Source organism: Bombina bombina, chromosome 7 (assembly GCF_027579735.1).
Source record: "Bombina bombina isolate aBomBom1 chromosome 7, aBomBom1.pri, whole genome shotgun sequence".
NCBI lineage: Eukaryota > Metazoa > Chordata > Amphibia > Anura > Bombinatoridae > Bombina > Bombina bombina.
Genome location: NC_069505.1, coordinates 257,384,386 through 257,399,006, shown reverse-complemented (window position 1 = coordinate 257,399,006; position 14,621 = coordinate 257,384,386). Strand labels below are relative to the sequence as shown.

The 14,621-nt window shown below is 46.1% G+C and overlaps 1 protein-coding gene across 1 annotated transcript in view; it reads right to left on the bottom strand.

Annotated features, from left to right (window-relative positions):
* LAMB2 (laminin subunit beta 2) overlaps positions 1 to 14,621 on the bottom strand; it is a 177,081-nt gene that overhangs the window by 48,509 nt on the left and 113,951 nt on the right.

The window sequence follows — 14,621 nt, the reverse complement described above, 5'->3', positions numbered from 1 at the left end:
AAGTATTTCCAAGTTGCTAGTTTAATTGCTAGTGTGTTAAACATGTCTGACTCAGAGGAATATCTCTGTGCTATATGTGCTAAAGCCAAAGTGGAGCCCAATAGAAATTTATGTACTAATTGCATTGATGCTACTTTAAATAAAAGTCAATCTGTACAAATTGAACATCTTTCACCAAACAACGAGGGGAGAGTTATGCCGACTAACTCGCCTCACGTGTCAGTACCTGCATCTCCCGCTCGGGAGGTGCGTGATATTGTAGCGCCGAGTACATCAGGGCGGCCATTACAAATCACATTACAGGATATGGCTAATGTTATGACTGAAGTTTTGGCTAAATTACAAGAACTTAGAGGTAAGCGTGATCACTCTGGGGTGAGAACAGAGTGCGCTGTTGATAATAGGGCCATGTCTGATACTGCGTCACAGTATGCTGAACATGAGGACGGAGAGCTTCAATCTGCAGGTGACGGTTCTGATCCCAATAGAATGGATTCAGACATTTCTAATTTTAAGTTTAAACTCGAAAACCTCCGTGTACTGTTAGGGGAGGTATTAGCAGCTCTGAATGATTGTAACACCGTTGCAATCCCAGAGAAATTATGTAGGCTGGATAGATACTATGCGGTACCGGCGAGTACTGACGTATTTCCTATACCTAAGAGGCTTACAGAGATAATTACTAAGGAGTGGGATAGGCCCGGTGTACCCTTTTCCCCCCCTCCTGTGTTTAGAAAAATGTTTCCAATAGACGCCACCACACGGGACTTATGGCAGACGGTCCCTAAGGTGGAGGGAGCGGTTTCTACTCTGGCTAAGCGTACCACTATCCCGGTGGAGGATAGCTGTGCCTTTTCAGATCCAATGGATAAAAAATTAGAGGGTTACCTTAAGAAAATGTTTGTTCAACAAGGTTTTATATTGCAACCCCTTGCATGTATTGCGTCTGTCACGGCCGCGGCCGCTTTTTGGTCAGAGTTCCTGGAAGAGACTCTTGACTCAATAACTATAGATGAGATTTCAAACAAGCTTAAGACACTTAAGCTAGCTAATTCATTTATTTCGGATGCCGTAGTACATTTAACTAAACTTACGGCTAAGAATTCCGGATTCGCCATTCAGGCACGCAGAGCACTGTGGCTAAAATCCTGGTAAGCTGACGTTACTTCTAAATCTAAATTACTTAACATACCTTTCAAAGGGCAGACCTTATTCGGGCCCGGGTTGAAAGAAATTATCGCTGACATTACAGGAGGTAAAGGCCATGCCCTGCCTCAAGACAGAGCCAAACCTAAGGCTAGACAGTCTAATTTTCGTTCCTTTCGTAATTTCAAGGCAGGAGCAGCATCAACTTCCTCTGCACCAAAACAGGAAGGAGCTGTTGCTCGCTACAGACAAGGCTGGAGACCTAACCAGTCCTGGAACAAGGGCAAGCAGGCCAGGAAACCTGCTGCTGCCCCTAAGACAGCATGAATTGAGGGCCCCCGATCCGGGAACGGATCTAGTGGGGGGCAGACTTTCTCTCTTCGCCCAGGCTTGGGCAAGAGATGTCCAGGATCCCTGGGCGTTAGAGATCATATCTCAGGGATATCTTCTGGACTTCAAATCTTCTCCCCCAAAAGGGAGATTTCATCTGTCAAGGTTGTCAACAAACCAAATAAAGAAAGAGGCGTTTCTACGCTGTGTACAAGATATTTTACTAATGGGAGTGATCCATCCGGTTCCGCGGTCGGAACACGGACAGGGGTTTTACTCAAATCTGTTTGTGGTTCCCAAAAAAGAGGGAACTTTCAGGCCAATCTTGGATTTAAAGATCCTAAACAAATTCCTAAGAGTTCCATCGTTCAAAATGGAAACTATTCGGACAATTCTACCCATGATCCAAAAGGGTCAGTACATGACCACAGTGGATTTAAAGGATGCTTACCTTCACATACCGATTCACAAGGATCATTACCGGTATCTAAGGTTTGCCTTCCTAGACAGGCATTACCAGTTTGTAGCTCTTCCATTCGGATTAGCTACGGCTCCAAGAATCTTCACAAAGGTTCTGGGTGCTCTTCTGGCGGTACTAAGACCGCGAGGAATTTCGGTAGCTCCGTACCTAGACGACATTCTGATACAAGCTTCAAGCTTTCAAACTGCCAAGTCTCATACAGAGTTAGTACTGGCATTTCTAAGGTCGCATGGATGGAAGGTGAACGAAAAGAAGAGTTCTCTCTTTCCACTCACAAGAGTTCCCTTCTTGGGGACTCTTATAGATTCTGTAGAAATGAAGATCTACCTGACAGAAGACAGGTTAACAAAGCTTCAAAATGCATGCCGTGTCCTTCATTCCATTCAACACCCGTCAGTGGCTCAATGCATGGAGGTAATAGGCTTGATGGTAGCGGCAATGGACATAGTACCCTTTGCACGCCTACATCTCAGACCGCTGCAATTGTGCATGCTAAGTCAGTGGAATTGGGATTACTCAGACTTGTCCCCTACTCTGAATCTGGATCAAGAGACCAGAAATTCTCTTCTATGGTGGCTTTCTCGGCCACATCTGTCCAGGGGGATGCCGTTCAGCAGGCCAGATTGGTCAATTGTAACAACAGACGCCAGCCTACTAGGTTGGGGCGCTGTCTGGAATTCTCTGAAGGCTCAGGGATCATGGACTCAGGAGGAGAGTCTCCTGCCAATAAACATTCTGGAATTGAGAGCAGTTCTCAATGCCCTTCTGGCTTGGCCCCAGTTAACAACTCGGGGGTTCATCAGGTTTCAGTCGGACAACATTACGACTGTAGCTTACATCAACCATCAAGGAGGGACAAGAAGCTCCCTAGCAATGATGGAAGTATCAAAGATAATTCGCTGGGCAGAGTCTCACTCTTGCCACCTGTCAGCAATCCACATCCCGGGAGTGGAGAACTGGGAGGCGGATTTCCTAAGTCGTCAGACTTTTCATCCGGGGGAGTGGGAACTTCATCCGGAGGTCTTTGCCCAAATACTTCGACGTTGGGGCAAACCAGAGATAGATCTCATGGCGTCTCGACAGAAGCTTCCTTGTTACGGGTCCAGATCCAGGGATCCGGGAGCGGTTCTGATAGATGCTTTGACAGCACCTTGGACCTTCGGGATGGCTTATGTGTTTCCACCCTTCCCGATGCTTCCTCGATTGATTGCCAGAATCAAACAGGAGAGAGCATCGGTGATTCTAATAGCGCCTGCGTGGCCACGCAGGACTTGGTATGCAGATCTAGTGGACATGTCATCCTGTCCACCTTGGTCTCTGCCTCTGAGACAGGACCTTCTGATCCAGGGTCCCTTCAAACATCAAAATCTAATTTCTCTGAAGCTGACTGCTTGGAAATTGAATGCTTGATTTTATCAAAACGTGGTTTTTCTGAGTCAGTAATTAATACCTTAATACAGGCTAGGAAGCCTGTTACCAGAAAGATTTACCATAAAATATGGCGTAAATACTTATATTGGTGCGAATCCAAGAGTTACTCATGGAGTAAGGTTAGGATTCCTAGGATATTGTCTTTTCTTCAAGAGGGTTTAGAAAAGGGTTTATCCGCTAGTTCCTTAAAGGGACAGATTTCAGCTCTGTCCATTCTTTTACACAAACGTCTGTCAGAGGTTCCGGACGTTCAAGCTTTTTGTCAGGCTTTAGTTAGGATCAAGCCTGTGTTTAAAACTTTTGCTCCACCATGGAGTTTGAACTTAGTTCTTAATGTTTTACAGGGTGTTCCGTTTGAACCCCTTCATTCCATTGATATCAAGCTGTTATCTTGGAAAGTTCTGTTTTTAATGGCCATTTCCTCGTCTCGAAGAGTCTCTGAGTTATCTGCCTTACATTGTGATTCTCCTTATCTGATTTTTCATTCAGACAAGGTAGTTCTGCGTACTAAACCTGGGTTCTTACCTAAGGTGGTCACTAACAGGAATATCAATCAAGAGATTGTTGTTCCATCTTTGTGTCCCAATCCTTCTTCAAAGAAGGAACGTCTTCTACACAATCTAGATGTAGTCCGTGCCCTGAAATTTTATCTACAGGCAACTAAGGATTTTCGACAAACGTCTTCCCTGTTTGTCGTTTATTCTGGTCAGAGGAGAGGTCAAAAAACTTCGGCTACCTCTCTCTCTTTTTGGCTTCGTAGCATAATACGTTTAGCCTATGAGACTGCTGGACAGCAGCCTCCTGAAAGAATTACAGCTCATTCTACTAGAGCTGTGGCTTCCACTTGGGCCTTTAAGAACGAGGCCTCTGTTGAACAGATTTGCAAGGCTGCAACTTGGTCTTCTCTTCATACTTTTTCCAAATTTTACAAATTTGACACTTTTGCTTCTTCGGAGGCTGTTTTTGGGAGAAAGGTTCTTCAGGCAGTGGTTCCTTCCGTATAAAGAGCCTGCCTGTCCCTCCCGTCATCCGTATACTTTAGCTTTGGTATTGGTATCCCAGAAGTAATGATGACCCGTGGACTGACCACACTTAACAGGAGAAAACAAAATTTATGCTTACCTGATAAATTCCTTTCTCCTGTAGTGTGGTCAGTCCACGGCCCGCCCTGTTTTTATGGCAGGTCTAAATTTTTAAAATTATACTCCAGTCACCACTGCACCTTTGGCTTCTCCTTTCTCGTTGGTTCTCGGTCGAATGACTGGGTGTGACGTAGAGGGGAGGAGCTATATAGCAGCTCTGCTGGGTGAATCCTCTTGCACTTCCTGTTGGGGAGGAGTTAATATCCCAGAAGTAATGATGACCCGTGGACTGACCACACTACAGGAGAAAGGAATTTATCAGGTAAGCATAAATTTTGTTATATATATATATATATATATATATATATATATATATATATATATATATATATATACTTTTGAGCCCTTTCCACTCAAATACCTTTAAAACATGAAAACATATTTTTTTATTAATTTGTTTTAATGGTGTTTACTGTGTTTTTAATAGAAATATTTAACATCCCAATAATCTTCACTTACAAGAAAATGTTCTTTATATTTTCAAATATATATGTATATATATGTTTATATATAGCTAGCCTGAATTTGTAGGAGGAGTCTTACATCTTATAAATACTTGCTCTGGTCTCTCCCACCTTGTCTGCGTTTATTTACTTTTTCCCCACCCACCCATCCCTTTATTTTCTCTTTATCATTTACCTTCTTTGGGTATGGCCCCTTTTAGGCATACTGACCATGTGACCACGGCACACCTCAGGTCATTTTCTCTTTACTTTATTGTTTGTTCATTGTTACATTACAGTAAAACTCAGAGTACAAATATATATATATATACTAGTCCTAAAGCCTGTGAACACGGGCCATTTTTTGCAGTACAGCGGTCCCACCCCTTGCTCTCTCTCTATCCCCCCTCTCTTTTGCTCTCTCTTTCTCCCCTCTCTTTTGCTCTCTCTTTCTCCCCTCTCTTTTACTCTCTCTCTCCCCCCTCTCTTTTACTCTCTTTCTCTCCCCCTCTCTTTTGCTCTCTCTCTCCACCTCTCTTTTGCTCTCTCTCTCCCCCCTCTCTTTTGCTCTCTCTTCCCCCTCTCTTTTGCTCTCTCTCTCCCCCCTCTCTTTTGCGCTCTTTCTCCCCCTCTCTTTTGCTCTCTCTTCCCCCTCTCTTTTGCTCTCTCTCTCCCCCCTCTCTTTTGCGCTCTCTCTCCCCCTCTCTTTTGCTCTCTCTCTCCCCCTCTCTTTTGCTCTCTCTCCCCCTCTCTTTTACTCTCTCTCTCTCTCTCTCTCTCTCTCTCTCTCTCTCCCCCCTCTCTTTTGCTCTCTCTCTCCCCCCTCTCTTTTGCTCTCTCTCTCCCTCCTCTCTTTTGCTCTCTCTTCCCCCTCTCTTTTGCTCTCTCTCTCTCCCCTCTCTTTTGCTCTCTCTCTCCCCCTTCTCTTTTGCTCTCTCTCTCTCCCCCTCTCTTTTGCGCTCTCTCTCCCCCTCTCTTTTGCGCTCTCTCTCCCCTCTCTTTTTCTCTCTCCCCCCTCTCTTTTGCTCTCTCTCTCCCCCCTCTCTTTTGCTCTCTCTCCCCTCTCTTTTGCTCTCTCTCTCTCCCCCCCTCTCTTTTGTGCTCTCTCTCTCCCCCTCTCTTTTGCGCTCTCTCTCCCCCTCTCTTTTGCGCTCTCTCCCCCTCTCTTTTGCGCTCTCTCCCCCTCTCTTTTGTGCTCTCTCCCCCCTCTCTTTTGCTGTCTCTCTCCCCCATCTCTTTTGTGCTCTCTCCCCCCTCTCTTTTGCTGTCTCTCTCCCCCTCTCTTTTGCACTCTCTCACCCCCTCTCTTTTGCTCTCTCTCTTCCCCCTCTCTTTTGCTGTCTCTCTCCCCCCCTCTCTTTTGTTGTCTCTCTCCCCCCTCTCTTTTGCTGTCTCTCCCCACCTCTCTTTTGCTGTCTCTCTCCCCCTCTCTTTTGCTGTCTCTCTCCCCCTCTCTCTTTTGCTGTCTCTCTCCCCCTCTCTCTTTTGCTGTCTCTCTCCCCCTCTCTCTTTTGCTGTCTCTCTCTCCCTCTCTATATCCCCCCTCTTCTGCTCTCTCTATCCCCCCTCTTGAGAGCTCTATGTCTCTTAGCAGCCGACCCCGGTATCTGGCCCCACCCACGTCATGCCTGACCCGCCCGTACCATGCCCGGCCCCACCCGCTCCACGTCCGCGTCACGCCCGGTCACACCCACTCCGCACCAGCCTGATCACGCCCACTCTGCACCCACCGGCCACGCCCACTCCACCACACAACACCAGGTTAGTTGGAAGGCCAGGTGTGTTTGTCCTCGCGCGCAGTCTCTGCTGCGCATGACAGCTTCGGACAAACACACTTGGCCTTTTATTATATAGGATATACACACACCTGTATATAGTCATATAGATATACAGGTATAGATATACATTTTTACTAAAATCATTTTATATATATATAAAGAACATTTTCTTCTGTGTGAAGAACGTTGGAATGTTAAATATTCATAACTCACTTCAGGTTTAGTGCTCTAGGTCTAATGCTTGTCGGGTTAGCATACAAGCCATAACTCTTAGGTGTTTCTAAGTTGCACGCTCCATTGAAGTCTATGAGTAGAAGAAGTTAACACGGTTGCAAAATCCCAATCGTGAGATACTGGACAAGACTCACAAGCCTTACAGACACACCTGTGTAACCCTGGTTACAGCTGTGAGATACTGGACAAGACTCACAAGCCTTACAGACACACCTGTGTAATCCTGGTTACAGCTGTGGGATACTGGACAAGACTCACAAGCCTCACATACACACCTGTGTAACCCTGGTTACAGCTGTGAGATACTGGACAAGACTCACAAACCCTACATACACACCTGTGTAACCCTGGTTACAACTGTGGGATACTGGACAAGATTCACAAGCCTTACAGACACACCTGTGTAACCCTGGTTACAGCTGTGAGATATTGGACAAGACTCCCAAGCCTTACAGACACACCTGTGTAACCCTGGTTACAGCTGTGAGATACTGGACAAGACTCATAAACCTTACAGACACACCTGTGTAACCCTGGTTACAGTTTTGAGATACTGGACAAGACTCACAAGCCTTACAGACACATCTGTGTAACCCTGGTTACAGCTGTGGGATACTGGACAAGACTCACAAACCTTACATACACACCAGTGTAACACTGGTTACAGCTGTGGGATACTGGACAAGACTCACAAGCCTTACAGACACACCTGTGTAATCCTGGTTACAGCTGTAGGATACTGGACAAGACTCACAAGCCTTTCATACACAACCTGTGTAACCCTGGTTACAGCTGGGAGATACAGAACAAGACTCATAAGCCTTACAGACACCCCTGTGTAACCCTGGTTACAGCTGTGAGATACAGGACAAGACTCACAAGCCTTACACACACACCTGCGTAACTCTGGTTACAGCGGGGAGATACAGAACACGACTCACAAGCCTTACAGACACACCTGTGTAACCCTGGTTACAGCTGGGAGATAAAGAACAAGACTCATAAGCCTTACATACACACCTGTGTAATCCTGGTTATAGCTGGGAGATACAGAACAAGACTCATAAGCCTTACAGACACACCTGTGTAACCCTAGTTACAGCTGGGAGATACATAACAAGACTCATAAGCCTTACAGACACACCTGTGTAACCCTGGTTACAGCTGTGAGATACAGGATAAGACTCACAAGCCTTACATACACACCTTTGTAACCCTGGTTACAGCTGGGAGATACAGAACAAGACTCATAAGCCTTACAGACACACCTGTGTAACCCTAGTTACATCTGGGAGATACAGAACACGACTCACAAGCTTTACAGACACACCTGTGTAACCCTTGTTACAGCTGGGAGATAAAGAACAAGACTCATAAGCCTTACATACACACCTGTGTAATCCTGGTTACAGCTGTGAGATACAGTACAAGACTCATACGCCTTACAGACACACCTGTGTAACCCTGGTTACAGTTTTGAGATACTGGACAAGACTCACAAGCCTTACAGACACATCTGTGTAACCCTGGTTACAGCTGTGGGATACTGGACAAGACTCACAAACCTTACATACACACCTGTGTAACCCTGGTTACAGCTGTGGGATACTGGACAAGACTCACAAGCCTTACAGACACACCTGTGTAATCCTGGTTACAGCTGTAGGATACTGGACAAGACTCACAAGCCTTTCATACACACCTGTGTAACCCTGGTTACAGCTGGGAGATACAGAACAAGACTCATAAGCCTTACAGACACACCTGTGTAACCCTGGTTACAGCTGTGAGATACAGGACAAGACTCACAAGCCTTACATACACACCTGTGTAACCCTGGTTACAGCTGGGAGATACAGAACAAGACTCATAAGCCTTACAGACACATCTGAGTAACCCTGGTTACAGCTGGGGGATACTGGACAAGACTCACAAAGCTTACATACACACCTGTGTAACCCTGGTTACAGCTGTGGGATACTGGACAAAACTCACAAGCCTTACATACACACCTGTGTAACCCTGGTTACAGCTGTGGGATACTGGACAAAACTCACAAGCCTTACAGACACACCTGTGTAACCCTGGTTACAGCTGGAAGATACAGAACAAGACTCATAAGCCTTACAGACACACATGTGTAACCCTGGTTGCAGCTGGGAGATATAGAACAAGACTCACAAGCCTTACAGACACACCTGTGTAACCCTGGTTACAGCTGGGAAATACAGAACAAGACTCACAAGCCTTACAGACACACCTGTGTAACCCTGGTTACAGCTGGGAGATACAGAACAAGACTCACAAGCCTTACAGACACACCTGTGTAACCCTGGTTACAGCTGGGAGATACAGAACAAGACTCATAAGCCTTACATACACACCTGTGTAATCCTGGTTACAGCTGTGAGATACAGGACAAGACTCATACACCTTACAGACACACCTGTGTAACCCTGGTTACAGTTTTGAGATACTGGACAAGACTCACAAGCCTTACAGACACATCTGTGTAACCCTGGTTACAGCTGTGGGATACTGGACAAGACTCACAAACCTTACATACACACCTGTGTAACCCTGGTTACAGCTGTGGGATACTGGACAAGACTCACAAGCCTTACAGACACACCTGTGTAATCCTGGTTACAGCTGTAGGATACTGGACAAGACTCACAAGCCTTTCATACACACCTGTGTAACCCTGGTTACAGCTGGGAGATACAGAACAAGACTCATAAGCCTTACAGACACATCTGTGTAACCCTGGTTACAGCTGGGGGATACTGGACAAGACTCACAAACCTTACATACACACCTGTGTAACCCTGGTTACAGCTGTGGGATACTGGACAAAACTCACAAGCCTTACAGACACACCTGTGTAATCCTGGTTACAGCTGTAGGATAATGGACAAGACTCACAAGCCTTACATACACACCTGTGTAACCCAGGTTACAGCTGGGAGATACAGAACAAGACTCACAAGCCTTACAGACACACCTGCGTAACCCTGGTTACAGCTGGGAAATACAGAACAAGACTCACAAGCCTTACAGACACACCTGTGTAACCCTGGATACAGCTGGGAGATACAGAACAAGACTCATAAGCCTTACATACAAACCTGTGTAATCCTGGTTACAGCTGTGAGATACAGGACAAGACTCATACGCCTTACAGACTCACCTGTGTAACCCTGGTTACAGTTTTGAGATACTGGACAAGACTCACAAGCCTTACAGACACATCTGTGTAACCCTGGTTACCGCTGTGAGATACTGGACAAGACTCACAAACCTTACATACACACCTGTGTAACCCTGGTTACAGCTGTGGGATACTGGACAAGACTCACAAGCCTTACAGACACACCTGTGTAATCCTGGTTACAGCTGTAGGATACTGGAGAAGACTCACAAGCCTTTCATACACACCTGTGTAACCCTGGTTACAGCTGGGAGATACAGAACAAGACTCATAAGCCTTACAGACACACCTGTGTAACCCTGGTTACAGCTGTGAGATACAGGACAAGACTCACAAGCCTTACATACACACCTGTGTAACCCTGGTTACAGCTGGGAGATACAGAACAAGACTCATAAGCCTTACAGACACATCTGTGTAACCCTGGTTACAGCTGGGGGATACTGGACAAGACTCACAAAGCTTACATACACACCTGTGTAACCCTGGTTACAGCTGTGGGATACTGGACAAAACTCACAAGCCTTACATACACACCTGTGTAACCCTGGTTACAGCTGTGGGATACTGGACAAAACTCACAAGCCTTACAGACACACCTGTGTAACCCTGGTTACAGCTGGAAGATACAGAACAAGACTCATAAGCCTTACAGACACACATGTGCAACCCTGGTTACAGCTGGGAGATATAGAACAAGACTCACAAGCCTTACAGACACACCTGTGTAACCCTGGTTACAGCTGGGAAATACAGGACAAGACTCACAAGCCTTACTGACACACCTGTGTAACCCTGGTTACAGCGGGGAGATACAGAACAAGACTCACAAGCCTTACAGACACACCTGTGTAACCCTGGTTACAGCTGGGAGATACAGAACAAGACTCATAAGCCTTACATACACCTGTGTAATCCTGGTTACAGCTGTGAGATACAGGACAAGACTCATACACCTTACAGACACACCTGTGTAACCCTGGTTACAGTTTTGAGATACTGGACAAGACTCACAAGCCTTACAGACACATCTGTGTAACCCTGGTTACAGCTGTGGGATACTGGACAAGACTCACAAACCTTACATACACACCTGTGTAACCCTGGTTACAGCTGTGGGATACTGGACAAGACTCACAAGCCTTACAGACACACCTGTGTAATCCTGGTTACAGCTGTAGGATACTGGACAAGACTCACAAGCCTTTCATACACACCTGTGTAACCCTGGTTACAGCTGGGAGATACAGAACAAGACTCATAAGCCTTACAGACACATCTGTGTAACCCTGGTTACAGCTGGGGGATACTGGACAAGACTCACAAACCTTACATACACACCTGTGTAACCCTGGTTACAGCTGTGGGATACTGGACAAAACTCACAAGCCTTACAGACACACCTGTGTAATCCTGGTTACAGCTGTAGGATAATGGACAAGACTCACAAGCCTTACATACACACCTGTGTAACCCAGGTTACAGCTGGGAGATACAGAACAAGACTCATAAGCCTTACAGACACACATGTGTAACCCTGGTTACAGCTGGGAGATACAGGACAAGACTCACAAGCCTTACAGACACACCTGTGTAACCCTGGTTACAGCTGGGAGATACAGAACAAGACTCATAAGCCTTACAGACACACCTGTGTAACCCTAGTTACAGCTGGGGGATACAGAACAAGACTCATAAGCCTTACATACACACCTGTGTAATCCTGGTTACAGCTGGCAGATACAGAACAAGACTCATAAGCCTTACAGACACACCTGTGTAACCCTAGTTACAGCTGGGAGATACAGAACAAGACTCATAAGCCTTACAGACACACCTGTGTAACCCTGGTTACAGCTGTGAGATACAGGATAAGACTCACAAGCCTTACATACACACCTATGTAACCCTGGTTACAGCTGTGGGATACTGGACAAAACTCACAAGCCTTACATACACACCTGTGTAACCCTGGTTACAGCTGGAAGATACAGAAGAAGACTCACAAGCCTTACAGACACACCTGTGTAACCCAGGTTACAGCTGGGAGATACAGAACAAGACTCACAAGCCTTACAGACACACCTGTGTAACCCTGGTTACAGCTGGGAGATACAGAACAAGACTCACAAGCCTTACAGACACACCTGCGTAACCCTGGTTACAGCTGGGAAATACAGAACAAGACTCACAAGCCTTACAGACACACCTGTGTAACCCTGGATACAGCTGGGAGATACAGAACAAGACTCATAAGCCTTACATACAAACCTGTGTAATCCTGGTTACAGCTGTGAGATACAGGACAAGACTCATACGCCTTACAGACTCACCTGTGTAACCCTGGTTACAGTTTTGAGATACTGGACAAGACTCACAAGCCTTACAGACACATCTGTGTAACCCTGGTTACCGCTGTGGGATACTGGACAAGACTCACAAACCTTACATACACACCTTTGTAACCCTGGTTACAGCTGTGGGATACTGGACAAGACTCACAAGCCTTACAGACACACCTGTGTAATCCTGGTTACAGCTGTAGGATACTGGAGAAGACTCACAAGCCTTTCATACACACCTGTGTAACCCTGGTTACAGCTGGGAGATACAGAACAAGACTCATAAGCCTTACAGACACACCTGTGTAACCCTGGTTACAGCTGTGAGATACAGAACAAGACTCATAAGCCTTACAGACACACCTGTGTAACCCTGGTTACAGCTGTGAGATACAGGATAAGACTCACAAGCCTTACATACACACCTATGTAACCCTGGTTACAGCTGTGGGATACTGGACAAAACTCACAAGCCTTACATACACACCTGTGTAACCCTGGTTACAGCTGGAAGATACAGAACAAGACTCACAAGCCTTACAGACACACCTGTGTAACCCAGGTTACAGCTGGGAGATACAGAACAAGACTCACAAGCCTTACAGACACACCTGTGTAACCCTGGTTACAGCTGGGAGATACAGAACAAGACTCACAAGCCTTACAGACACACCTGCGTAACCCTGGTTACAGCTGGGAAATACAGAACAAGACTCACAAGCCTTACAGACACACCTGTGTAACCCTGGATACAGCTGGGAGATACAGAACAAGACTCATAAGCCTTACATACAAACCTGTGTAATCCTGGTTACAGCTGTGAGATACAGGACAAGACTCATACGCCTTACAGACTCACCTGTGTAACCCTGGTTACAGTTTTGAGATACTGGACAAGACTCACAAGCCTTACAGACACATCTGTGTAACCCTGGTTACCGCTGTGGGATACTGGACAAGACTCACAAACCTTACATACACACCTGTGTAACCCTGGTTACAGCTGTGGGATACTGGACAAGACTCACAAGCCTTACAGACACACCTGTGTAATCCTGGTTACAGCTGTAGGATACTGGAGAAGACTCACAAGCCTTTCATACACACCTGTGTAACCCTGGTTACAGCTGGGAGATACAGAACAAGACTCATAAGCCTTACAGACACACCTGTGTAATCCTGGTTACAGCTGGGGGATACTGGACAAGACTCACAAAGCTTACATACACACCTGTGTAACCCTGGTTACAGCTGTGGGATACTGGACAAAACTCACAAGCCTTACAGACACACCTGTGTAATCCTGGTTACAGCTGAAGGATACTGGACAAGACTGACAAGCCTTACATACACACCTGTGTAACCCAGGTTACAGCTGGGAGATACAGAACAAGACTCATAAACCTTACAGACACACATGTGTAACCCTAGTTACATCTGAGAGATACAGAACAAGACTCATAAGCCTTACATACACACCTGTGTAATCCTGGTTACAGCTGTAGTATACTGGAGAAAACTCACAAGCCTTACATACACACCTGTGTAGCCCTGGTTACAGCTGGAAGATACAGAACAAAACTCACAAGCCTTACAGACACACCTGTGTAACCCTAGTTACAGCTGGGAGATACAGAACAAGACTCGCAAGCCTTACAGACACACCTGTGTAACCCTGGTTACAGCTGGGAGATATAGAGCAAGACTCACAAGCCTTACAGACACACCTGTGTAACCCTGGTTACAGCTGGGAGATACAGAACAAGACTCACAAGCCTTACAGACACACCTGTGTAACCCTGGTTACAGCTGGGAAATACAGAACAAGACTCACAAGCCTTACAGACACACCTGTGTAACCCTGGTTACAGCTGGGAGATACAGAACAAGACTCACAAGCCTTACAGACACACCTGGGTAACCCTGGTTACAGCTGGGAGATACAGAACAAGACTCATAAGCCTTACATACACACCTGTGTAACCCTGGTTACAGCTGGGAGATACAGAACAAGACTCATAAGCCTTACAGACACACCTGTGTAACCCTGGTTACAGCTGGGAGATACAGAACAAGACTCATA